Raw genomic sequence first — 16,717 nt, 5'->3', positions numbered from 1 at the left:
CCAGCATATATTTGAATTTTAAAATTTTGACCAAATATTGTTCTATAGAGTACTCCTCAGTTATTCAAGTGCATCAGTGATTTCATCAAATTAGACTTTCAGTAATAAAGATTTCACTTCATGAATCCTTTCTAGGGGTGGTTCAGTGGTGCAGTGGATACAATGCCAAGCCTGAATTCAGGAAGAGCTATCTTGCTAAGTTCAAATATGACTTTAGACACTAACTAACTGACACGTCATTCAAACTTGTTTGCCTCAATTCCTCATCTGTATGATTAACTGGAGACGTTAAGAAAACCAAAAATGGGGTCATGAAGAGTCAGACATGACTGAATTAAGTAAACAAGAACTGGCTTATCTATTCTTTGTGATTCTTCTTTATGTCTTATGTTTTATCTTATGGAGATCCATCTAATATATTTGTTGGCTTCCTTTCTTTTTCCATACTTTATGGGGATGTCATACTGGAGTATTTGAGCTGTCCTCAACCTATGCCTTGTCCTGATCATGTGAACAGGACATATTATTTTTTCCCCTGTTTTTTGGGGAAGTTAAAAAAAATCAAGCTATTTATTTTTTAATCAAACCAGTAGGAAAATAAGACATAGCCTTGAAACCCTGAACAGGAAGGCTGTGTTAATTGCATTCAGTGGTATAAAGAGGACAAGATCTTTGTCAACATGATGCCTGGTACTAACACGTTGCTTGAAGTTTTAACCAACAATGATAACTGAATAATTGGTGCTAGCTGCCTCCTGTACTCTGGTGTATTAAAAACTCTCCCTTGTTATTTACTCAGGCCCTTTCCTGTCCTAAGAGAGTTCTGGCAACAAATTGTTTCTAGTTAAGTGGGAAAACATCAGGTCTAGGGTCAGGCATCACCCTTTTTCTGTTTTGGGGAAAACAAACTCTGCCCCCCCCCAGACTAGTCACCTGTCATTCCATTAAGTAAAGAAGCTTAAAAATTGCTCTGCAAAGAGAGCTTTAACTCAAAATTGTTTCATGTTAGTCTCAAAAAATACTTTAACTAAAGTGTTTTCTTTGTAGTTTCTTCCAGAAGGGCAAGAAAAGGTAACCTCAGCAGCAGTCTTAGAGATGACAAAGTGAAGGAATCAGAGATTCACATGCCAGGTGGGAGATTGTCCTTTTATCCTCTTGCTTTGTGTCCCAGTTGAAAGTTAGTATGAGCACTATCTTCATCAAAAGAAAGATCAGTGCACTATCCACGCAACCCTCTCCCCACACTTCCCTCTAAATGCTGGGTTACTATATTGGGGAGAAAAGCACAAATGAGTTTCTCTTTTACAGTCCGTCAGGAACTCATAGCTATTGCTTATGGTTTATGGGAAATGGCTCAATCAGGGGGATATGAAGTAGGCATCAAACAGTGGTGGACAGCAGCCTCAGGGATTCATACAAGATGGAAGTAGATTGGAGAGAACTCAGTTCTCATACCTAATTGATCTCAGTTCTATACCTACAAACACAGAGGGTTATTACAGCTTCTAAGAATGGAGCACCTCTGAACCAACCAAAAAGCCATTAAGGGATCCAACCAACAGAATAGGGATCACCTTCACTGAAAGGATGGGCCTGGGCACTTCTTGGCCCTCCACACTACCTCCAATACACTCCAAGCACCAGTTCTTCAATTTCTTTACCTATGGGCTAAACCAAATAATGGACAGAATCCACAGGAAGATGCGAAATTCCCAAAATTTAATTTCTTCATTCTTAAATTTTCATTGAAAGGTTAAAATTTCCATACAATTTTACAAGTAGACCCCTTCTTCCCCCCCATATTACCATTGAAAATTACTTTATTTTGCAATAGATGCTAGAGAATGCTTCATCTTCTTGATCATGGTGGGGATGAGGTGCATGTAGTTATCAACACATTTGATCACACAGAACTCTAGCTGTCTCTTCACCTGCTGATCCTTGCTCCTGGCATCCATCATTGTCATTGAAGTGCATGGTGCATCGAGCCAGACAGTCCTGAAATTTCTCTAGTTCTCTTGTCACAAGGGTTTGCGACTGGGCCAAAGGGGCATAGCAGTGTTGAATGCACTGATGAACCTGATGCATGGATGCCTGGGTGTCCTCACAGAAACTGGCACTGCAACTGAACATGGTATCCTGCATCTTGTGCTTATTATTACCCTCCAGTACTTTCACCATAGTGTCCACTGCTTCCTGCACACGCATCTGCTGCAATGCCTCCATGGTGTACATCCCAACCCCTTAGCCTGGCTCCTTGTCCTGATCAAATTGAGAACTCTAGCTGGGCATCCACATGAAGTCCCAAGAGTGTCCCTCCCCCCATTTACTTTTTTAAAAAATTGCATTTATTTGTTTTTCCAATCATATGCAATGGTAGTTTTCAAGCATTACTTTTTGGCAAGGTTTTGAGTTTTTCATTTTTCTCTCTCCTTCCCTTTGCTCCCTGACAGAAAGCAATCTGATAAAGACTACATTTAAAACCCTCCTAAATAAAAGGTCCATATTGGTGATGTGAGAGAAGAATCAAATCCAAACTGAAGAAAGAAAACATTAGAGAGAAAAAATGATATAAAATATGACAACTTTTAAAAATTGAAGATAATAAGCCTTGGTCTTCATTTAAATGCCACAACTCCTTTGCTGGATAATATTTTTTATCATAAATATTTTTAAATAATTTACAATTGATTATTGCACTGCTGAAATGGACAAGTTCATGACAATTGATCTTTCCCCAATGTTGTTGTTAGTATGCATAATGTTCTGCTTCTCCTCATTTTGCTCCACATCAATTCATACAAATCTTTTCAGGCTTTTCTGAAATTCCATCCCTCATGATTTCTTAGGGAACAATAATATTCCAGCACATACATATAACACAGTTTGTTCAACCATTCCCTAATTGATGGGCATCCTGTCAATTTCCAGCTCTTTGCCACTATGTAAAGAGCTGATTTAGATAGTTATGTACATGTGGGATTTTTACCTTTTTTCATAATCTCTTCAGGATACAGACCCAATAGTAGTATGCACAGTTTTATTGCCCTTTAGTCATAATTCTAATTTGCTCTCTAGAAAGACTGAATGTTAGACTTAGGTATGGCTAGACCAGCATTACTTTGCATTTTTTGTAAATTAATTTCCTTGCTATTCTTGGCTTTTTGTTCCTCCCTTTAAATTTAATTACTATTTTTTTTCTAGCTCACTAAAGTATTTTTTTTGCAAATTTGATTGGTATGGCAGTGAATAAATTTAATTTAGGAAGAATTGTTATTTTTATTATATTAACTCAATCTAGCCATAATTAATTGACTTTTGTCTAGTTATTTATTTCCGTGAAAAGTGCTTTACAAGTTTTTTATAAAGTTTATGAGTCTGCCATGGCAGTTGGATTCCCAAGTGTTATATGTTGTCTGCAGTTATTTATTATAATTTTTGTGCAAGGCAATAGAGTTAAGTGACTTACCCTAGGTCACACAGCCAGATGATTTTAAGTGTCTGAGATGAGATTTGAACTCAGGTCCTCCTGACTCCAGGGCCTGTGCTCTATCCACTGTACCACCTAGCTGCCCCATGTCTACAGGTATTTTAAAAAATTTATTTATTTTTGAATTGTACAATTTTCCCCCTAATCTTGTTTCACTCCTCCCACCCCCTACAGAAAGCAGTCTGACAGGCTTTACATTGCTTCTATTCTATACACTGATCCAAATTGAATGTGTTGAGAGAGAAATCATATTCTTAAGGAAAAATAAAGTATAAGAGCTAGCAAAATTGCATAATGAGATAAACATTTTTTTAAATTAGGGATAATAGTCTTTTGTCTTTGTTCAAACTCCACAATTCTTTCTCTGGATACAGTTATATTCTCCATCACAGATACCCCCAAATTGCATCTGATTGTTGCACTAATGAAATTACTAAGTACATTAAGATAGAACATCAAACCGTGTACAATGTTCTGGTTCTGCTCATCTCACTCAGCATCAATAAATGCAAATCCTTCCAGGCTTCTCTGAATTCCCATCCCTCCTGGTTTCTAATAGAGCAATAGTGTTCTATAACATACCACAATTTGATCAGTCATACCCCAATTAATAGACATTCACTCAATTTCCAATATTTTGCCACCACAAACAGAGCTGCTATAAATATTTTTGTATAAGTGATGCTTTTACCCTTTTTTATAATCTCTTCAGTGTATAGACCCAGTAGTGGTGTTGCTGGATCAAAGCGTATGCACATTTTTATTGCCCTTTGGCCATAATTCCAAATTGCTCTACAGAAAGATTCGATGAGTTCACAGCTCCACCAACAGTGTATTAATGTCCCAGATTTCCCACATCCATTCCAACATTGATCATTGTCCTTTCTGGTCATATTGGTCAGTCTGAGAGGTGTGAGATGGTACCTCAGAGATGCTTTAATTTGCATTTCTCTAATAAGTAGTGATTTAGAACAATTTTTCATGTGACTATGGATTGCTTTGATTTCCTCATCTGTAGATTGCTTCTGCACATTCTTTTGCCATTTGTCAATTGGGGAATGGCTTGCATTTTTTTGAAAATTTGACAGTTCTCTATATATTTTAGAAATAAGTCCTTTGTTAGAGATACTAGTTATAAGAATTGTTTCCCAGTTTACTACGTTTCTTTTAGTCTTGGATACAGTAGTTTTGTTTGTGCAAAAGCTTTTAAATTTAATGTAATCAAAATTATATAGTTTGTTTTGAATGATGTTCTTCATCTCTTCCTTGGTCATAAACTGCTTCCCTTTCCATAGATCTGACAAGTAAATTATTCCTTGATCTTCTAGGTTGCTTATAATATTGTCTTTTATGTCTAAATCATGTATCCATTTTGATCTTATCCTGGTACAGGGTGTGAAATGTTTGTCTAATCCAAGTTTTTTGTCACACTAACTTCTAATTTTCTCAACAGTTTTTATCAAAGAGAGAGTTGTTATCCTAAAAGCTGAACTCTTTGCATTTATCAAATAGCAGATTAGTATAATTTTTGGCTATTTCTTTTGCACCTAGTCTATTTCACTGATCCATCACTCTGTTTTTTTAGCCAGTACCAGACAATTTTGATGACTGATGCTGTATAATATAGTTTTAGATCTGATAGGTCTAAGCCACCTTCTTTTGAACTTTTTTTCATCAAATCCCTAGAAATTCTTAGTCTTTTTTACCCATATGAATTTACTTACCATTTTTTCTAACTCATTTAAGTAGTTGTTTTGGAATTTTGATTGTAGGGCACCCAAATAAGTAGTTTTATTTAGTTAGAATTGTAATTTTTATTATATTAGTTTCTCCTATCTCTGATCAGTTGATATTTGCTCAGTTATTTAAGTCTGAATTTATTTCTGTGAGAAGTGTTTTGTAGCTAGTTTCCGAGTCTATCTTGGCAGGTAGACTCCTAATTATTATATATTGTCTGAAGTCCCTTTGAATGGGATTTCTCTTCCTAGCTCTTTCTGCTGTATCTTCCTAGTAATATATAGAAATGGTGAGAATTTTTGAGGATTTATTTTATATCCTGTGACTTTGCTAAAGTTGCCAATTGTTTCTAGCAGTTTTTTAAGATTATTTTTTAAGATCCTCTAGGTTTACCATCATGTCATCTGCAAAGAGTGAGAGTTTATCTCTTCCTTCCCTACTATAATTCCTTCACTTTCATTTTCTTCTCTTATTGCTGAAGCTAACATTTTCAATACAATATTGAATGGTAAGTGGTGGTAATGGACATCCTTGTTTCACCCCTGATCTTATTAAGAATGTCTCTAGCTTATCCCCATTGCATATAATGCTTGATGATGGTTTCAGATTGATAATGCTTATTATTCTAAGGAACCATCCATTTATTCCTACAATTTCTAGTGTTTTTAGTAGGAATGGGTACCATATTTTGTCAAAGGCTTTTTCAGCATCTACTGATGTAATCATATAATTTCTGATATGTTCGTTATTGCTATGGTGAATTATATTAACAGTTTTCCTAATATCGAACCAACCCTGCACTCCTGGAATAAATCCTGCTTGGTCATAGGGTATTATCCTAGTGATAACTTGCTGTTATTATTTTGCTAAAATTTTATTTAAGATTTTTGCATCTATATTCATCAGGGAGATAGGTCTGTAATTTTCTTTGTCTGTTTTGACTCTTCCTGGTTTTGGTATCAGCATCATATTGGTGTCATAGAAAGACTTAGGCTGTCTGTGGTTATTTTAAATGGAATTTGTCTTTCAATCACTTGCTACTCTATCTTATTAACAATATGTAAAATTTATGTGGATTCATTTTATGTGCTGCCATTTTGCTAAAGTTGATAATTATTTCCAGTGGTTTTTAAGATGGTTTTTTAGGGTTCTCTAGGTATACCATTATATCATCTGCAAAGATTTAGTTTCTGTTTCTTTCTTATCAATTCTAATTACTTCATTTTCTTTTTTTTGCTTCCATTGTTAAAGTTGACATTTCTAATACAATATTGAACAAAATGTTTCATCCTTGATCTTATTGGGAATGTTTCTTGTTTATTCTCATTACATATAATGCTTGTTAATAATTTTAGATAGATAAAGCTTATCATTTTAAGGAATATTCCATTTATTCCTATGCTTCTTAGTGTTTTTGGTAGGAATGGGTGCTTTATTTTGTCAAAAGTCTTTTCACCATCTATTGACATAATAATATGATTTCTGTTAAGTTTATCATTGATCTGGACAATTATGCTGATAGTTTTCCTAATCTTGAAATAACACTACATTCATGGTGTAAATTTTAATTGATTATAGTATATTATTTGAATGTTAACCTGCTGTAATCACTTTGCTAAGACTTTAAGAGTTTTACATACACATTCAATAGTGAAATTGGTCTATAATTTTCTTTTTCTGTTTTGACTCTTCTAGCTTTAGCTATCAGATCTGTATTAGTATCACAGAAGGAATTTGGAAGAACTCCTATTTTTTCAAAAACTTCATATAGAATTGGAATTAATTTTTTTCTGAATGTTTGATATAATTCACTTGTGAATTTATCTGGCTCTGGAGAATTTTTTGGGAGTTGATTGATGGATTCTTCAATTTCTTTTTCTGAGACGGGGTTATTTAAGTAATTAATTGTCTCTTCTTTTTAACCTGGACAGTTTGCATTTTGTAAATATTCATCCATTTCATTTAGGTTGTCAAATTTAGTGGCATGCAGTTGGGCAAAATATTTCTTAATAATTACTTTTATTTCTTCCACTTTTGTTGATATATTTAACTTTTTCATTTTTTGATAATGATAATTTGTTTTCTCTCTTCTTTTCTAAATCAAATTGACCAAAGATTTATCTACTTTATTGTTTTTTTATAAGACCACCTCTTGATTTTTACATATTATCTTAATTGTTTTCTTGATTTTGACTTTATTAATTTTACCTTTAATTTTTCAGACTATCTAATTTGCTATTTAATAGAGATTTTAATTTTTTTTACTTGCATGTAGAGTTCATTGATCTTTCTCTGTTTTATTTGAGTAACTGCTTTAGCTGTATCCCATAAGTTTTAGTACTTTGTCTCATTATCATTGTCTTGTATGAAATTAATAGTCCTTTCTACAATTTGTTGTTTGATCCATTAATTCTTTTAAAATAGATTATTTAGTTTCCAATTAGTTTTTGTTCTATCCCTCAATGACCCTTCATTGCATGTGATATTTATTGCATTATAATCTGAAAAGCATGCATTGAATATTTTTGCCTTTCTAAATTTAATTATAAGGCTTTTATGCCCTAGATCATGGTCAGTTTTTGTGTAGGTGTCTCGTACCACAGAAATAAAGACATGTTCCTTGGTATCCCCCTCCAATTTTTATCCTGAGGGCTATCAGATCTAAGTTTTTTAGCATTTTATTCTCCTCCTTAGCTTTTTTCTTATTTATTTTATAGTTAGATTTATCTAATTCTGAGAGAAGGAAGTTGAGGTCTCCCAGCAATATAGTTATGCTGTCTAAGTCTTTCTATAACATTTAATTTCTGCTCTAAGAATTTGAATGCTATTCTGCTTGGTGCATACATATTTAGTATTGCAATTACTTTAATTGTTTATAGTACCTTTTAGGATGATATAGTTTCCTTCCTTATAGCTTTTAATGAGATAATAATGATAATAAGATAAGAATTGCTACTGTTGCTTTTTTTAACTTCAGTTGAAGCACAATATATTCTGCTCCAGTCTTTACATTTACTTTGGTGTATCTCTGCTTCAAATGTGTTTTGTAAGTAGCATATTGTAGTATTTTAACTTTTAATATTACTGTACTATCTACTCCATTTTTTGGGAGAATTCATCTCATTCAGATTCACAATTATTATTACTACATACAGTCTCCCCCTCTGTCTGTAATTTTTCCCCTCCTTTCACCTTATCCCTCCTCACCAGTGTTTACTTCTCAATACTGCCTCCCCCAATGTGTTTCCCCCTTTCAACTCCAACCCTCCCTTTTCTTAAACTCTTCCCTTTTCCCCCTCTTCCTTCTATCCCTTTTATCAGTATCTTTCTTTACTCCCATTCTCCTCCTATTACTCTAAAGTTAAGATAAATTTCTAAATTCAACTGAAAATCAGTGAGCCAAATGTAATCAGAGTAAGATTCAGGCAGTCTGTTTTCTTTCCCTGTTTACCTTTATATGAACCTCTTGATTCTCCTTTCTTTTCATTAGGAAAGTTTGAAATTGCCTATTTCAATAAATGTCCATCTTTTACCCTGAAAGAGAAGACTCAATTTTGCTGGATCATTGATTCTTGTTTGTAATCCAAGTGGCCTTGTTCCACATAATATCATATTTCAGGTCCTTCAATCCTTTAATGTTGATATAACCAGGAATTGTGTAATCCTGTCTGTGGCTCCTTGAAATGTGAATTGCTTCTTTCTGACTGCTTGCAGGATTTTCTTCTTGATATGTTAATTCCGGAGTTTGGCCCCAATGTTCCCTGTTGTTTTCATATTGGGATCCTTTTCTGGAGGTGATTGAGCTATTTCTTCAATGACTATTATGCTTTCTGGTTCTAGGATTTCAGGGTAGTTCTCCGTAACTTTTTAATATCCTGAAGAATGGATTCTAGGCTCTTTTTTTTAACTGATCAAGGTTTACAGATAGTCCCATGATTCTTCACCTGTCTCTCCTAGATCTATTTTCTAGCTCAGTTGTTTTAGCAATGAGGTATTTTACATTTTTTCTATTTTTCTTTTTTGTGATTTTATTTAACAAATTGTTTATGTGTCTTCAAGTCATTACCTGCCACTGGTCCCTAACTTTTTTTCAAGAAGATATTTTCTCCTTTTAATTTTCGCATCTCCTTTTCCATTTGATCAATTCTATTTTTTGATCGATTCTATTTTTAATGGAGTTGTTATCTTTTCCCATTTGCCCAATTGTGTTTTTGAGGGAATTATTTTCTTTTTGCATTGGCCAAATTGTATTTTTAAAGGATTTGTTTTTTCCTGTCATTTTATTGTTTCAAACTATTTTCTCTTGCATGGTGTAATTTTCTCTTGCATTTCTTTTCCCAGTGTTTTCATTTGTTTTTGAACTTGTTTCTGAACTCAGGGCTAGAGAGCAATTCATATTCTCCTCTGAAGCTTCACATTATAGGCCTGTTCTGTCCTTCTTTTCTGAGCTAGCATTCCAAGGTCCAAGAACATTCAATAATAGACCATGCTTTCATTGATTTTTCTTCATTTTGGAATTTGTTATTTTTCCTTAAGGTCTTATGTTGGGGGAGGAGCTTGTTTCAGTGTTAAGGCCCCTAGAGACATTTCTTACTGGAGGTTGGAACTCCAGGTAATTCAACCATTAAGGAACTCCAAAATCTTTTTCTGGATTGACTGTGTTGGGGATGTCAGCCACCCTTTTGCCTGGGGCTGGGGCTGGTCTGATGTCATACAACCCAGTAGCTGGACTAGCCTCAGGAATGGAAATGATAGTGGTTCTATCTGAAAAGTCAATATTGGGCAAGTCCACCACCCATACCTGGGTCTTTGGGAAAACTGTGAATACCTGGGGCTGTCTCTGGGTTTGTATTAAGGAATACCTGGCCCTACCATAGAAATTCCTGGAGCTTCTCTGGGCATCCAGGGGCTTATGTTCAGGGTCATCCAGATAAGGCATGCTGGCTGAATGGTATTTCTGGACAGCTGGGCTGTATGTCTCCCAGTCCTCGCACTGTACATACCACAAAGGCTTTCACTTCCACTGCTGAAGTTCTCAAGGTTAGTCCCTGGCTACACCTTGCAGTTCATCTACTGGGTCTCTACTCTTTTCCCTGCAGTGCTCCCCAGTGACAGACCTTGCTGGAAGATGTTCTTTTGTGGGTTCTGTTGATCCAAAATCTACAGGCTTGATTCATGTTGGTTCTGAGGGAACTCCAGAAAAGCTGAAAACAGTGACTGACTTCTCTCTGTCATCTTGGCAGGAAGCGCCCAATATTGTTTTTTGATCCTACATTTACCTGATGCTGTATTTCCTTTTTTTTTAACATCAAAGTACCTTCTAATGTTTCAGTCTTCTCAACATTTGCCTCTCTATTCTTATCTATTTCCTTTTAATTCTTTTCAGACCATGATGTTTCATATTCCATGGTCACAAAACAGTACAGGTAGAATGATAATGTACAAAGACAAATTACTGCAATCATGTTGATTTAAATAGGACCTTTGGTTTTTATCATAGAAAAATTCTTGCCCCTCTTCTAGGGGAAGGTAGGTGGCGCAGTGGGTAAAACATATTTTGGGTCATCTGAAAGTTTTGCAATTTCCTGAAGGTAATTGATTTCATTCTTCTCATTCACACTGTTTGATCATGAACCAAATTTGATATCCATTATGCTATAATACACAGAAATGTATGCAATTATGAATATGTATATAGTATTCCAAAAGTCTAAGATAAGTTTTGAGATATTGAAGCTTAAAATTTCTATATTTGCATATGTACTTATGTATATACAAATGTGTACACACATTTGCTTCTAATATATACATATATAAATATACATGTATACATACATGTTCAAATACATATTCATTGGGATATGGACTGAATCTTTTATTCCATTATTATAGATAACTCTTGAAACAAAAGGCTCTCTACTTATTTGGATAATCTCTGTAACTTATAGACTTACAGAATTCCTTGAAGTTCTACGGAATTTTGTCATGCCCAGAGCCATACAACAAATATATCCCAGAGTCACAACTAGACCACATTTAGGTTTTGAGACATATTTGTGTATAGCATATGGATGCCCACATGTACAAACACACACCCACACACACACACATGCATGCAGAAAGGTTTGTTATTCTGTCCTTTCAACTACATAGCATATGGGCAATAATAATTTTTCAGATGATGATGTTTATTTGTCTTTTGTTTTTGAAGAAGACCACAACATCAGGGAGGTGATGCCATAACAAGCACATGAATTGGATTTGAGTGAGGGAGTGCTGAGCTAAGTCACTAGCCTCACTTTCTCTTTTGGAGTCATCTGGATCCAGTGGCCAGATAGGAATCAAGATGACTGAAGACAGCCCTGGATGTGAGGCAATTAGTGTCTGAGGTTGAATTTGAACTCTAGTCCTCCTGACTCCAAGGTTAGTGTTTTAGTCACTGCACCACCTACCTTCCCCTAGATGAAGGGCAAGAATTTTTCTATGATCAAACCAAAGGTCCCATTTACATCAATATGATTACAGTAATCCTTTTTTATAACATAACAGAACTAAAACAAAGTAAATATACATTAATGGGGACTAGTTAAGCTAAATGTAAATCATGAGTAAAATAGTATATTATTGCAGTATAAAAATAATTAAAAGAAGACTTGAGAAACCATGACTGAATGCAAAGTGTGGTAAGCAGATCTGGGAAAACAATATAGAAAGCCAAATGAGTATTATAATAGTCATGAGAAGAACAACAAGAACAGCACCAACAAATTGTACTTTCTATTTCTTGTTACAGGTAGGGACTTTGAGGAATGAGGAGAATAGATTCATAACACTGAAAATACTTTGGAATTTTTAGATGTATTGGCACATTTTGCTGACCTTTCTTTTTTATTCTGTGCTATAAGTTTTAGATTACTGCACAGGGGAGAGAGAAAGAGAATGAGGAAGAAGAGGGTGAAGGAGAGGTGATGGGTGATACCCTGGGAAGAGAAAAACAAAAGAGATATGTAACTATTTACTAAAACAACCAAAATAGCATATTAAATAAAAGTGGTGGGAGAGGAAAAATTAAAGAATTTGATCAATTAGAGCAAACAGCATTTTATCAACTGTCTTCTAATAAGTACCTCCCATTTATATACTAAATTCATTCAATTTTCCTTGAAGCATGTAAGATCAGAAATAATCTGTTCAAAACCTCTCTGATAATAAACTTTTGGTAACAAAAAACATCCGAGGAATGTATCCTCTCCAAAACTATTTGCCACTTTCGTGAGAAAGAGAGAGAGATCTTCCACAGAACCTAACTTCAACAGACATTTTCTTTGAATGATGAATTCCTCTAGATGCTCCTGTGTGGGTGTGCTACATACTTGTTCATGAAGCTGTGGAGCAGTGTTGAAACTACTGGAAGAGATCTAAGTGACTAAAGAATTTAACTACATTATTCATATGGAAAAAAGCCAAGAATGCCTATGGACTAGACCATGATATGTAATGAGACTTCCTCAAAGATGCCCATCAAGTATCTATGTATATTCCTATAAAACTGTAAAAATATATGAATTTAAGTACACAAATATACATATAAACTGTATGTACAATAGAGACCATAAGCTAGTTACATGTGTGCATATATGTGCATGTGCATGTAAGTGTATATATGTGTATATGCATGCATGCATGTATGTAGAAAGCTTATATGACAATAAATCTGGTCCAGAATTAAAGAGGAGGACAACTCCTGAATTGTCTTCATTAAGAAATTACAAATCTTTAATGACTCTGAACTTAGGCAGCATAGGTACATCTTTTTATGTACAAATTCAATTACTGTTATTGTATAGTTTCAAGGTAAAGAATGGGAAAGTATCAGAAATATTACATTGAAATATCAACTGCAGGGTAATGGAGAGGTACAAGATATATGGAAGTAGGCAAAATATATAATTAATGCAGAACTTTGAAAAATAATAGGAATCAAAGATGCCATCAGTGACGTATAAAACACGAAGATAACATATGGTAAGGAAGAAGGATGACAGAAGAAGGATAGCAGAGGAAGATCTGCATCATATTTAGTGAACCATTTCTGGAAACTGTTAGAAGGACGATACATTGACAAATAGTGCTGGTCATTTGAGGGAACATCTGAAATGATATGACTATAGATTAGTTCCTATTTGAGTAATGGGTTTTTGCATTTTGAGTAAATTATCTTATCCTTTCATTATTTGTTTGTTAATTTACCCCTCTATCTATTTTTTACAATTTGTAGTATTGATCATAGAAAAGAAATTTAGGGAGGGAAATTGAGGATTCAGAGAAGTACTGGAATTGAAGGTGAATCCAAACAGATTCCAATCACCTAGAAATAACTGAGGTTTGCTTTGGGTGATACAGGAAAACCTGTTTTAGAGTTTGGGGTATGATTCTTCCCATAGACACTTGGAGGGCAGATGAAATGAATTCTGCATTAACTTATGTTTAAATATTAAAATTATAATATATAAAAGATTTTGTTTGTGATTAAAATGTTATGTTAATGCCTTATGACCATTTAAAATGTAAATTCTTCAGAATTCCTCAAAGAACAAATTAAAATTATGGCAAGTTTGTGAGGATAAATCTCATTTGCACTAAAGAAAGGAAGACATAAATCATACTGATATTAACAAAATGCAACATATTATTTTTTTAAATATTGATAGTGGGGTGTCAACACCAGCATTTTTCTTGCCTTTGAGAACTGCTCCAATTTAGTCATACTGTGAAGGCTTTTGACACAAATTTACCTCTAATAGTTTAAATTAATAATAAATATTTATAAATATTCTATTACATGGCACTATTACTACACAATATTATGTTTATTCATTCACAATACAAACATGTACATACATCAACAGCTGAGAGTCAACATATCTCGGTTTCAAGATAAATGGGTCATTTTAAAGCTGTTAGGACAAGGAAAATAACATAGAAGAAACATTTAACTAGAATAAGAAAAGTGATAGATTTTCTTTCTCCAGGCATTTGATCATCTCATATATTTAAAAATATATTCTAAATCAAAATAGAAAATTTTTTCTCTGAGTAACAGAGAATGATATGTATTAATATTTATCATCCACAATGATTAGTGAAATATATATTTTCAGTCATTTTTCAAGATGATATCATAATTAATATTATATATTTTATATATATATATGATAAGAAAATTACAGTACTCATTCTGATATCATTGGTCACATATTTGAATGGAACTATTCATATAACTGACATTTTCTTTCCTCAAAAAAATTAAAGAATTTTGAGGCAGTAGAAATAAAACTGATTTTGGAATTAGTTAGTCTTGGGTTTGAATTTTGGCTCTGCTACTTACCCTAACCTCAGACCTTGGACAAATTGTTTTACTTTTCCTGACTGGTATTCATTTTTAAAATGAGTAGGTTAGATTGCAAAGCAGTGCAAAAATAAAATGAATCTAAGTCATTTGTAATTATAATGACCAATATTGGTCTAAGAAAAAAAAATGAAGAATTTATGTATTAGTATGAGGAGCATAGTATATGTATATGAGGAACATAGTAAAACATTGTCTGATGGAGTTGGTAGCATTGCTTAATTTCTTTTTTTTTTTGTTTATTTGCTTGTGTTTATTTATTTCCTTCTTTGTTCTTTTTTTAGGCTTTTTTTTCAAGACAATGGGGTTAAGTGGCTTGCCCAAGGCCGCACAGCTACCTAATTATTATGTGTCTGAGGCTGGATTTGAATCTCAGGTAGTCCTGACTCCAGGGCAGGTGCTCTATCAACTGCATCACCTATCTGCCCCATATTTCCTTCTTTGTTACTAGGGGAAATAACCAGATGGGTGAGATGGGAAGCCTATGTTTAGGAATGCTTGATATTTTTTAAAAAAATCAACACAATTTAAAAATAAAAGGAAGAGGCTGGACTATATGAAGCTAAAGGTAGCTTCTAGTTCTAAAACCTATGGCCCCAAAATCTCAATGTTATATTTGATATGCATACAAGAACAGAATTTCACAGTTGGAAGGGCATTCAAGAGTTTTATAGTCCAGCCAATACCTGAGTAGAAATTCCCTTTCTGACATCCTCTATAAATGAAATTTAAACAACCCTTTCTTAACTATTTTCATGGAGGCAAAACCTGCAGCCTCCAGAGATAGTTCATTCATTCATTTTATATGAGTTCAGTTGTAATAGTTAACCTTATAAATTCTTCCTTACAAGAACCTCAAATTTGCATTTTTGCAAATCCCACCCAATTCCCAATTCTGCCTTTTAGAACCATCTCTAACTCTCCTCCTCGCCTTTTTTTTTGTGCATGATGGCTTTTGAAATACAGTCAATTCTGCTATAATAATATATTTCTTAAAAACACATCATTGTGCAAAAATCTTAAAATAAAAACCACAGAGTTCATAAGAACATGGAATCATATGGAAACAATATTCAAAAATTTCTCCAGTAGCACATTTAATAATAGTAACCCAATAGAAACAGTAGCACAGTTTGATGTCTTAAAAGATTAGGAACTATAGAAGGTTTACAAGAAAGAAAAGCAGCATTCAGAACCTCTGGCAGGTGCTCTATCTGTGCAAGTTGGGGAAGGCACAACTTTTGCCCTCTGAGGCTTTAATGAAAGGTATGCATGAAGATTTGGATCAGTTCTACTCTACTCACAGCTCCTCTTATACCAGAAGATAAACAATAAATATGGCACTTTCCTTTGACAACAGATCTGAAATTTGCTTGAGGAAGTAGGCAAATGGAATGGGGTTGATTAGAGAAATATTTTGAAATGGTATAATTTTCATCATTATTTTGGGTTCTCTTGGAAAAAATAAATTTGCATAAGTTCACTGGAAATTCATATCATATTCACAATATTTTCTAATATATCAGTTACTTTGGAATGAATTCATATATTCAAAATAAACTTTATTGAAGAAATGGTTGTACTTGAATAAGACCATTTGTATACTTGTTTTCATTTTTGCAGAGTAAAAAAAGTAATTTCAACAGGCACTAGGGATATGAACAGAGAAATGAAAATAAGAACAGCTCCATGTATGGCACAGTCTCTACTTTTCTCACTATGATGATGATTGTCCTATTAGATCTTACTGCCCTTTAGTACCCCCAAATGAACATAGTTCAGATGTGGATATTTTAGTGTAGAGTACATGGGTACTATTACCATTTTGCTGAGTGTTTAGACCTAAATGTTTCACAACGTGGTCCCAATTTTTCAATCTCATTTTACCCTATGTTCTAGACAAACCAACATACTTGATGACATTTCATCTCTCATCTCTTCTTTTCATCAACTATCATTCATGTTTGGATTGAGTTCCTGCATGACCTCTGGAGAAAATTCAATGGGATAGAAAGGAATATATATAATTATCTGCAATACATGGCACTTACACAAGATTGACATGTATTAGGGCATAGAAT

At 34.0% G+C, this 16,717-nt stretch overlaps 1 pseudogene; it reads right to left on the bottom strand.

The window, feature by feature from the left end:
- Positions 1 to 1,820: 1,820 nt before the first annotated feature.
- On the bottom strand, positions 1,821 to 2,226 carry LOC141493907 (protein FAM136A pseudogene; annotated as a pseudogene).
- Positions 2,227 to 16,717: the final 14,491 nt, after the last annotated feature.

The sequence above is a fragment of the Macrotis lagotis genome, chromosome 7 (assembly GCF_037893015.1).
Source record: "Macrotis lagotis isolate mMagLag1 chromosome 7, bilby.v1.9.chrom.fasta, whole genome shotgun sequence".
NCBI lineage: Eukaryota > Metazoa > Chordata > Mammalia > Peramelemorphia > Peramelidae > Macrotis > Macrotis lagotis.
Note: the sequence above shows the minus strand (reverse complement) of the source record. Positions and strands in the feature narration are given on the sequence as shown.